Raw genomic sequence first — 11,949 nt, forward strand, 5'->3', positions numbered from 1 at the left:
TGGTTCTTTCTTTCTTTCTTTCTTTCTTTCTTTCTTTCTTTCTTTTTTTTTTTTGGAAGGTTGTTAATTATTTTGTGTTGTTTATTTTAAAATAGGGGTGTCTGGGTGGCTCAGTTGGTTAAGCGTCTGACTTCGGTCTAGGTCACAATCTCGCCGTTCCTGAGTTTGAGCCCTGAGTCGGGCTCTGTGCTGACAGCTCAGAGCCTGAAGCCTGTTTCAGATTCTGTGTCTCCCTCTCTGTCTCTCTGCCCCTCCACTGCTCATGCTCTGTCTCTCTCTCTCTCTCAAAAATAAATAAATGTTTAAAAAATTTTTTTAACAAATTTTTCTTTTTCAGATTTATTGAAGTATTGCTAAATTGTGAGATATTTAAATTGTACATTATGATGATTTGATACATGTATACACTGTGAAGGATTCCTCTCATCTAGTTAATTAAGACATCCATCACTGACAGCACAGAGCCTGCTTGGGATTCTCTCTCTCCCTCCCTGCTCCTTCCCCTCACATTCTCTCTCTCTCTCTCTCTCTCTCTCTCTCAAAATAAGCTTTTGGAAAAGTTTTGTTACTTTGTATCATTCAAGGAATTGGTCTATTTCATTTATCAGATTGTCCACATTGAGTTGTTCCTAATATTTCTTTATTAGTCTTTTCTTTATTTTTCTAGTTTATTTTACTTTAAATGTTTATTTACTTTGAGAGAGAGAGAGAGTGAGCAGAGGAGGGACAGAGAGAGAGAGAGAGGGAGACAGAGAATCCCAAGCAGGCTCCGCACTGTTAATGCAGAGTACTGAGCCTGACTCAGGACTCAAACTCCCAAACTGTGAGATCATGCCCTAGGCCGAAATCAAGAGTCAGAGGCTGAACTGACTGAGCCATGCAGGCGCCCCCTTTATTATCCTTTTAATGGCCATGGGATCAGTAGTGATGACCCCTTTTTCTTTCTGGTATTAGTGATTTGTGTCTTTACTCTTTTTTTCTTAGTTTGGCTAGAAGCTTAACAATTTTTACTGATCTTTTCACAGAATCAACTTTTGGTTTCGTTGATTTTCTCTGTTGATTTCCTGCTTTCAATTTCATTGATTTCCGCTCAAATTTGTGTTATTTCTTTTCCTTTGCTTGCTTTAGGCTTATGTCACTCTTCTTTCTCTAGTCTTCTAAAGCAGAAGCTTAGATTACTGATTCTTACATCTTCTTTTCGAATCGTGCATTCAATGCCAAAAACCTCAAAGTATAATTTTCACTGCATCCCACAGATTTTGACAAGTTACATTTTATTTTCATTTAGTTCAAGATATTTTAAATTTTCTCTTGAGACTTCTTTGACCCATGTGTTATTTAGAAGGGGGCTGGTTGGGGCGCCTGGGTGGCTCAGTCGGTTGAGCGTCCGACTTCAGCTCAGGTCACGATCTCGCGGTCCGTGAGTTCGAGCCCCGCGTCGGGCTCTGGGCTGATGGCTCAGAGCCTGGAGCCTGCTTCCAATTCTGTGTCTCCCTCTCTCTCTGCCCCTCCCCCGTTCATGCTCTGTCTCTCTCTGTCCCAAAAATAAATAAACGTTGAAAAAAAAAATTTAAGGGGCGCCTGGGTGGCGCAGTCGGTTAAGCGTCCGACTTCAGCCAGGTCACGATCTCGCGGTCCGTGAGTTCGAGCCCCGCGTCGGGCTCTGGGCTGATGGCTCAGAGCCTGGAGCCTGCTTCCGATTCTGTGTCTCCCTCTCTCTCTGCCCCTTCCCCGTTCATGCTCTGTCTCTCTCTGTCTCAAAAATAAATAAACATTTAAAAAAAAAAATAGAAGGGGGCTGGTTACTTTCCAAATATTTGGGACTTTTCCGGCTATCTTTCTGTCATTGATTTTTAGTTTAATTCTACTGGTCCAAGAACAGATTTCTTTCTTTCTTTTTTTTTTTTTTTTTTAATTTGTTAAGGTGTGTTTCATGGCTCCAGATGTGGTCTTTTTTGGTGAATGCTCCACCTGCACTTGAGAAGAATACGTATTCTGCTGTTGGATGCAGTACTCTGTAATCTATAACTATTCTATAATCTATAGAAGTATTCTATAAGTCCAATGGATTAGTGGTACTGTTCAGTTCAACTGCATCATCACTGATCTTCTGCCTGCTTGAGCTGGCTGTTCCTGATGAAAGGGTATGGAAGTCTCCCACATGTAGTGCCTTTATCTATTTTTTCCTTTCGGTTCTGTCAAGTTTTTTGCCTTATATGTTTTGATGCTGTTGCTAGGCGTATCGCATACCCATTAAAGATTGTTAAGTCTTCTTGGAAAATTGACCCTTTTATCATTCTATAACGCCCTTCTTTACCCCTGATAATTTTCCTTGTTCTGAAGCCTGCTTTGTCTGAAATTAACATAGCTGGTCCAGCTTTGTTTGGAGCAGCGTCCGCATGGTTTATCTGTCTTTATCCTTTTCTCTGGTGTCTTTATAGAGTGGATCTCTTACAGACAACATAGGCTTGGGTCTTTTTTTTTTTTTTTAAGTTTATTTATTTTGAGAGAGACAGCGCTAGAGGGGGAGGGACAGAGAGGGAGGGAGAGAGAGACAGAATCCCAAGCGGGCTCTGTGCTGCCAGGTGCAGAACACAATGTAGGGCACGAATCCGTGAACCGTGAGATCATGACCTGAGCTGGAACCAAGAGTCTCCGGTGCTCAACTAACTGAGCCACCTAGGTGCCCGCCCGGGGCTTTTTTTTTTTTTTTTTTTTTAATTCATGCTGACACTTTCTGTCTTTCACTTGGTGTACTCAAAAAGATAGTGATTATTGATATAGTTGGATCAATTTGAACCATGTTTCAACTGTTTTGTTTGTTGCACTTTCTTTGTTTCTTTTTAAAAAAAGATCTTCCCGAGGCGCCTGGGTGACAGTCGGTTGAGCGCCCTACTTCGGCTCAGGTCATGAGCTCACGGTCCGTGAGTTCGAGCCCTGCGTTGGGCTCTGTGCTGACAGCTCGGAGCCTGGAGCCTGCTTCGGATTCTGTGTCTCCCTCTCTCTGCCCCTTCCCCGCTCATGCTCTGTCTCTCTCTGTCTCTCAAAGATGAATAAACATTAAAACAATTTTTTTAAAAATATCTTCCCCTCTTTTTCTGCCTTCTCTGCCTTTAACTAGCATTTTGTATGACTCCATTTTCTCTCCTCTCTTAGTGTATCAATTATACTTAAAAACATTTGGGGGGCATCTGGGTGGCTTAGTTGGTTGAACATCTGACTTCAGCTCAGGTCATGATCTCACAAGACTCCTGAGTTCAAGCCCTTAGCATGGAGCCGGATTCGGATCCTCCTCTGTCCCCTTTTCTTTCTGCCCCTCCCCCACTAGTGCTCGCGCGCGCTCTCTCTCTCTCAAAAATAGATTAACCTTTAAAAAAATTGTTAGTAGTCGCCTTAGAGTTTGCAATATATGTTTATAAGTTAACCAATTCACCTTTCAAATAACGCTGTACCATTTCAGGGGAAGTGCAGATACCTTGTAACAAAGTATTCCCAGTTTCTGCTTACAAAGTTGCCTGCAGCCCATTGACAAAATACTTGAGGCTGGCCGAGTAAAACGTTTCTCCAAGAACTTGTTTTACTGTCTTAATGCTAGTGCTTTGCTAGAGGGAAAAGCAACCTTAGCTTGACAATAACTAGGCCTCCAGTACCCTGGGAGTCTTTTTTTTTTTTTTTTCTTAATTAAAAAAAATTTTTTTTTAATTTACATCCAAATTAGTACATAGTGAAGAAATGATTTCAGGAGTAGATTCCTTAATGCCCCTGACCCATTGAGCCCCTCCCCCCTCCCACAACCCCTCCAGTAACCCTCAGTTTGTTCTCCATATTTATGAGTCTCTTAGGCTTTGTCCCCCTCCCTGTTTTTGTATTATTTTTGCTTCCCTTCCCTTATGTTCATCGGTTTTGTCTCTTAAAGTTCTCTTATGAGTGAAGTCCTAGGATTTTTGTCTTTCTCTGACTAATTTCACTTAGCATAATACCCTCCAGTTCCATCCACGTGGTTGGAAATGGCAAGATGTCATTCTTTTTGATTGCCGAGTAATACTCCAGTGTGTGTGTGTGTGTGTTTGTGTGTGTGTGTATCTTATTATCCATTCATCCGTTGATGGATATTTGGGCTCTTTCCATACTTTGGCCATTGTTGGTAGGGCTGCTATACACATGGGGGTGCCTGCGTCCCTTCCAGACAGCACCCCTGTGTCCCGTGGATAAATGCCTCGTAGTGCCATTGCTGGGTCGTGGGGTAGTTCTATTTTTCGTTTTTTGAGGAACCTCCATACTGTTTTGCAGAGTGGCTGCACCAGCTTGCATTCCCAAGCCCTCTAATTTCTTGAAGTTAAATGCTCATGGCCCTCAGGGTTCTCTTCAGCTTTGCAGTCAGGTCTCCTGCTCACTGTGTCTTTGCCCTTACGGGTAATTCTCCATGACCAACCAGCGGAGGAATAAGTTCAAGCTTGGCTTACGGGTAGTCGTGTATCCTAAGCTGGTACTAACCGGACATGGCAGGCTGTATCATTACAGCCCATTGGCAGGAGTCCAGAAGGAGAAGTGGACATCCGGTTGGCCAGCAGTGTGGCTCTACCGTTTGGATTGGCCTGATGTTTTTCTCCCAAGTGGGCTGAAAATATGTATTTTTGGCAAAAATACCACGGAATTGCTATTGTGCACTTCTCCATCAGCGTATCACTGCCCTTTTTAAGCGTTTGTTTTGAAGTACTCCCTACACCCAGCGTGGGGCTCGAACCCACAACCGTGAGATGACGAGTCGTGCGCTCCACCGACCGAGCCAGCCAGGTGCCCCAGATGCGCTTATTACTGCTGTGTTCAATCACTCGGGGACGGTGGTGTCTCTCACGGTTCTCCCCTTTAGAGTCACTGTGTTTTATTTTATAATTCATAAGGGTCTTATAGGGAGCTATTTTGAGGCTATGCAAATACTCTGTCCCTCCTCACGCTTCTCCCACCATTTAAGAACTGACGGGTGGGGCGCCTGGGTGGCTCCGTTGGTTGAGCGTCGGCCTTCAGCTCATGTCAGCTCATGTCGGCTCGTGATCGTGTCACGATCTCCAGGCTGGTCGGTGAGTTCCAGCCCCACCTCGAGCTCTCTGCTGTCGGCAAAGACAGAGCCTACTTCGGATCCTCTCGCTCCTTTGCTCTCCGCCCCTCCCCACCCTCCTCTCTCTCAAAAATAAACATAAAAAAAAAAAAAAAAGAACTCACTGCCGATTACCTGAAACTATTACTACTCCCGGTGTGCCCAGTGGTGATTTCCTATTTCTGACATTCCTTCTACATTTATTAATTGGAATTCTAGAGCTGTCCCTTCCCCCTCACGTGTTTATTCAATTATTTACTTATATCAACGTGGGCTCACGGAGATTTACTCATCCTATAGGTTTGAATCCCTTATTATCATGATTTACTGGCTTACTTAACTCATTCCAGATTTGGCCATTGAGAGCTCCTTCAAATTCACTGCCTTTATACATTGAACAAGTTACTGTCATTAAAAAATGTCTTGTTGGGGCGCCTGGGTGGCTCAGTCGGTTGAGCACCCGACTTCAGCTCAGGTCACGATCTCGCGGTCTGTGAGTTCGAGCCCCGCGTCGGGCTCTGGGCTGATGGCTCAGAGCCTGGAGCCTGCTTCCGATTCTGTGTCTCCCTCTCTCTCTGCCCCTCCCCCGTTCATGCTCTGTCTCTCTCTGTCTCAAAAATAAATAAATGTTAAAAAAAATAAAAAAAATGTCTTATTGACAGTTCACATACTGTAAAATTCACCCCTTTAAAGTATAAAATTTAGTCATTTTAGTATATTCCCACCATTACGAAACCACCACAATGATCAGACTCCAGAGTATTTCCATCCCGCCAAAGGGAAATGCTATTTCCATTTGCATACACTTCTTTTTTTTTTTTCAACGTTTTTTATTTATTTTTGGGACAGAGTGAGACAGACCATGAACGGAGGAGGGGCAGAGAGAGAGGGAGACACAGAATCGGAAACAGGCTCCAGGCTCCGAGCCGTCAGCCCAGAGCCTGACGCGGGGCTCGAACTCACGGACCGCGAGATCCTGACCTGGCCGAAGTCGGACCCTCAACCGACTGAGCCACCCAGGTGCGTCAGTCCCAATTTTTTTTTTAATTTTTTTTAACGTTTATTTATTTTTGGGACAGAGAGAGACAGAGCATGAACGGGGGAGGGGCAGAGAGAGAGGGAGACACAGAATCGGAAACAGGCTCCAGGCTCTGAGCCATCAGCCCAGAGCCTGACGCGGGGCTCGAACTCACGGACCACGAGATCGTGACCTGGCTGAAGTCGGACGCTTAACCGACTGCGCCACCCAGGCGCCCCCATTTGCAGACACTTCTTGTTGCCTACTTCCTCCAGTCTCTGGCAACCATTAATTTGCTTTCCGTCTTTGGGGATTTGCCTATTCTGGAAATTTCATAACAACGATCTCACACAGTACGTGGCTTTTTGGTTCTGGCTTCTCTCACTTAGCGTCACGTGTTCGAGGTTCATCCGTGTTGTAGCATGTGTCAGGACTCCGTTTCTTTTTATGGTTGACTAATATTCCACTGTACAGATATACCCTACTTGGTTTACCCATTTATTTAGCGATGGCCGTTGGGTCGTTCCTGCTTCTTGACCATTATGAACAATGCTATGGTGAACATTCACGTGCCCGTTTCGTGTTAACATATGTTTTCATCTCTCTTGCGTGTGTACTCGAGTGGGTATTAGTTAGAGCTGCCGTCACCAAAGACCACAGACTTGTGGATTACACAACAGAAATCCATTTTCTCACAGCTCTGGAAGCTAGCAATCCAAGATCAAGGTGCCATCAAGGTTGGTTTCTGGTGACCCTTCCTTTCCTGGCTTGTGGATGGTCGCCTTCTCACTGTATCTTCACAAGTTCTCTCTCGGTGCTTTGAACTGGACTTGTATTTCCCTGATGACTTATTAGGCTGAGCATCTTTTCATGTGCTTCTCGGCCACTTACCTATCTCCTTAAGGGAAATATCTATTCTAGCCCTTTGCACATTTTTTGATTGGGTTGTGTGTCTCTTTGTTGTTGAATTGTAATTGTTCTTGATACGTCTGGATACTATACCCTTTCAGATATATGACTTGCAAATATTTGCAATTTTCAATATTTCAGATATATGACTTGCAACCCATTCTTTGGGTTGTCTTCTCACTTTCCTGAAAGTGCCCCTCGATGCACAAAGTTTAGATTTTTTTTAAGTTTATTTATTTTTGAGAGAGAGCATGAGTGGGGGAGGGGCAGAGAGAGAGGGAGACAGAATCCGAAGCAGGCTTCAGGCTCCGAGCTGTCAGCACAGAGCCCGACACAGGGCTCGAACTCACAAACCATGAGATCATGACCTGAGCCGAAGTCAGACGCTTAACTGACTGGGTCACCCAGGCGCCCCTTAGAATTTTTGATGAAGTCCAGTTTGTCTATGTTGCTGCATATGCTTTTTGGTGTCATATCTAAGAAACCATTGCCAAGTCTAAGGTCATGAAAATTTACCCTTATCTTTTCTTCTGTTTTATAGCTTTAGCTCCTACATTTAGGTCCTTGATCCATTGTCAGTTACTTTTTGCCTTTGAAGTTACATATGAATTTTAGGATCGGCTTTTCTGTTTCTGCAAAAGCCATTCAGATTGTGATATAAGGACCGCACCGAAGCTGTGGATCATTTGGCGGGAGTATCGCCATCTTAACAATATTCAACCTTTCAATCCATAAACATAGATGCCTTCCCATTATTTGTGTCTTGTTTAATTTCTTTCAGAAATATTTTGTAGTTTTTAGTGTATAACTCCTGCATTTCCTTGATCGAATTTATTCTGAAGTATTTTATCCTTTTTGGTGCTATTATAAATGGAATTTTTTCTTAATTTCCTTTTTGATGAAAATTTTTTTTAGTGTTTATATATTTTTGAGAAAGAGACAGAGGGTGAGCAGGCGAGGGGCAGAGAGAGAGGGAGACACGGAATCTGAAGCAGGCTCCGGGCTCTGAGCTGTCATCACAGAGCCCGATGTGGAGCTCAGACTCACGAACCATGAGATCATGGCCTGAGCTGAAGTTGGACGCTTAACCTGTAGAGCCATCCACGTGTCCCCTTAATTTCCTTCTTGGATTGTTCCTTGCTAGTGTATAGAGTTCAATAGGCATTCTTGAGATCTACTATATTGATTATGTTGTTTATGTCTTCAATGTCATTCCTTATTTTTGGTCCTTTTTTTCCTCTGTCTTATTTTGAGTGTGATATATTAAAATCTCCTGTAATTAGTGTATTTCTATCTATATTTATTTGCATCACCTGTAGTTTTTGTATCTCGAAAGTGTTTACTGGAGCACCTGGCTGGCTCAGTTGGAAGAGCCTGCGACTCTTGATCTCGGGGTCAGGAGTTCAAGCCCCACATTGGGTGTAGAGGTTACTAATAGAAAAAGTTTGTTATGCTATGTGGCGCATAAATACCGTGACATGGTTGTAAATTGTGGCTTTTAATATTTAAAATTGCCCCTTTTGTCAGGTTTAATGCTTTGCAGCTTGAATCCTACTTTGTTTTAGATCAAGAGCATTACCTCTGATTTTTTGTTTCCATTTGCCTGGTATACCTTTGTCCCTTATCTTTAGTTTCTCTGAATCATGTTGCTCGAGGTGCTTTTCTTGTAGATAACATCGTTGGGTCTTGCTATTTCAGCCACATTAAAAATTAAAGAAAATAGGTGAGTTAAACCTTACATTTACACTTATCAATATAATTGGTGTGTTTGGTAATAACTCTCTGTCATAATATTTTATAATTATGCTTATTTGTTCTATTTGATATTTGAGTTGTATTTTTTTGATCTTTAATTTATAAGATAAATTGGTATTTAGGAAGGCTTATATTTTTGTTCTAGTGTTTACCATTGCATTTATACCTTAAAAAAAAAACAAACCTCAATTTCAAAACTCTGGCTTATCCATTTTTACTGGTACCTTTAACTCCTACTTATTGTCTGTTCTTTGAGTCAAAGTCCAATCTGGAGAGAAATCACACAGTAATTGGAACAGGGGGAGTTTGATATAAAGAATTATTAATTATAACAAGGGACCGAAGTACCAAGGCATTGGCCAATAATAACTCCAATGAATATAGAAATAGCAGATGTTTTGGTGCCTGGGTGTCTCAGTCAGTTAAGCGTCCAACTTCGGCTCAGGTCAGGATCTCATAGTTCGCGAGTTCGAGCCCTGCAGCCGGCTCTGTGCTGACAACGTGGAGCCTGCTTCGGATCCTCTGTCCCCTCCTCTCTCTGCCCTTCCCCCGCTGGCACTCTTTAGCTCTAAAATAAATAAACATTAAAAAAAAAGGAAAAGAAATAGCAGATATAAGGAGCAGCCCTCCCACCCCCCATTTACAGCAAGGCTGTGCCCAGGAGATACCTCTCTTCCCACGCATAGGTCTGAGATCCAGATCAGGTTGGACAGAGCATGACTGTGGCTCACAGGGTGTTAGCGAAGTGAACTGTGGTGCAGGTGGAACTTGCTGGAAAACCATTCTGTAGGGTGCCACGGAAAGCTGTCGATGGGCAGGTGTCTCAGTGGAGATACTTTGCGCCAAAACAGTCCAAGGGGAGGTGCTGGGAAGCTGCTAACGGCTGGCTGTTGGGCGCTAGAGGAGGCTGGTGCCGGCAGAGCCATGGGTGCCCTGGATGCTTGATGCCCGAGGAGCCACGGGTCCTGGAGAAGCTTCACGAGACGGTCTAGTGAGACCCTTCAGAAGGTGGAAAGAAAACTTCCTTCTGCCCTGGCTCCTCTGCGCCCTCTGCTGGCAAGTTTAAGAGTGAGCCAGCCGGCAAAGACCCGGATTTAAATGGCCCCAGCGTTATTTTCACAGAGCAGTCCGTTAAGAGTGAATTTGGAGCGGAGAGGCACCCATACAGCCATCAGTGAGTTTCATCTTATTTTCCTTTCTCCCTCTCCCTTCTTCTCCCACGCTTTGAATTACACTAATTATCACAATATGTAACATGTTTACTTTTTTCCCCTTGCCACCTCTGTTTTAGCCTTAAGTCATACGTGTATATATATTTGCATCATCTCTAGGGTGGGTAAAGTGCATTCTCTACCAGATTGGCTCACGGGTGCAGACTTTCTGAAGTAGTTGCTGAAAAACAGAAAACTGTTTCCTATGCCCTTGATACTTGAAGGACAACTTGTTTGAATATAAAATCCTTGGTTCATGCTTTAAAAAATAGAAGGTTAAAAAAAAAAATGCTAGGGGCGCCTGAGTGGCTCAGTCGGTTAAGCGTCCGACTTCGGCTCAGGTCATGATCTCGCAGTCCGTGAGTTCGAGCCCCGCGTCGGGCTCTGTGTTGACAGCTCAGAGCCTGGAGCCTGTTTCAGATTCTGTGTCTCCCTCTCTCTGACCCTCCCCTGTTCATGCTCTTTCTCTCTCTGTCTCAAAAATAAATAAACGTTAAAAAAAAAAAAAGCTGTTCCATTATTGTATCGCTTTGTTTATTGCCTTTTATTTTTTTTAAGTCTATTTATTTATTTTGAGAGGGGTGAGGGGCAGAAAGAGGGAGAGAGAGAATCCCAAGCAGGCTCCACTCTGTCAGCACAGAGCCTGACTTGAGGCTCAATCTCACAAACCGTGAGATCATACATAATTTGGACCCAAATCAAGAGTTGGACGCTTACCCGCATGAGTCACCCAGGCGCCCCTGTATTTTGGCTTTTAAAAATCTGATGCCATTCTGATTCTTTTGTCTTTGTAAGTTATTTGATCTTTCTTCCTGAAGATCTTAAGAATTCTTTTTTTTTTTTTTAAGATTTTTTTTGGGGGTGGGGGGAAGGGCAGGGAGAGAGAGGGAGAGAGAAAATCCTAAGCAGACTCTGCACAGTCAGCATGGAGCCTGATGTGGGGCTCGAACTCTCGAGCCGTGAGATCATGACCTGAACCGAAATCAAGAGTTGGACGCCCCAAGAATTCTTTTTTTTTTAATTTTTTTTAATGTTTATTTATTTTTGACAGAGAGACAGAGCATGAGTGGGGGAGGGGCAGAGAGAGAGGGAGACACAGAATCTGAAACAGGCTCCAGGCTCCGAGCTGTCAGCACAGAGCCTGACGCGGGGCTTGAACTCACGGACCGCGAGATCATGACCTGAGCCGAAGTTGGACGCTCAACCGACTGAGCCACCCAGGCACCCCAAGAATTCTTTTTTTTAATGTTTATTTATTTTATTTTTGAGACAGAGAGAGACAGAGCATGAACGGGGGAGGGTCAGAGAGAGAGAGGGAGACACAGAATCTGAAACAGGCTCCAGGCTCCGAGCTGTCAGCACAGAGCCCGACGCGGGGCTTGAAATCACAGACCGGGAGATCATGACCTGAGTCCAAGTCGGATGCTCAACCGACTGAGCCACCCAGGCACCCCAAGAATTCTTTATAAAGAGTATTTTCAGGGGCACCAGGGTGGCTCAGTCAGTTAAGCATCTGACGCTTGGTTTCTGCTCAGGCTATGATCTCATGGTTGGTGAGTTCCAGCCCCGAGTGGGGCTCCGAGCTGGCAGTTCAGGGCCTGCTTGGGATTCTCTCTCTCCCTCTCTCTCTGCCCCTTCCTCGACCTCTTTCTCTCTTAAAATAAATAAATAAACATAAAAAAAATTTTTTTTTTCTCATTCTAGGTGGCTTTGCATATCTTCTAACACTTGTTTGGGGTGTATTGCGTTCTGGTTAGAGTGCTGCTCTGTGGCTGTTTCTTCAGGGGTGGATGTAAATTGTTCTCGGTTTGACAGGTGATGAAATTCATTTTGCGATATTCTGCAGTGACTCTGTAAGAATCCGTTCATCTTTTCTTGCTCATTTCTGTGCTGTTGGGTGTTTTCTCCCTAATCGAATGCTCCTTCTTTTGCCAACGTGGCAAAGTCCAGATGCTTTCATG

The sequence above is a fragment of the Felis catus genome, chromosome D1 (assembly GCF_018350175.1).
Source record: "Felis catus isolate Fca126 chromosome D1, F.catus_Fca126_mat1.0, whole genome shotgun sequence".
Taxonomy (NCBI): Eukaryota; Metazoa; Chordata; class Mammalia; order Carnivora; family Felidae; genus Felis; species Felis catus.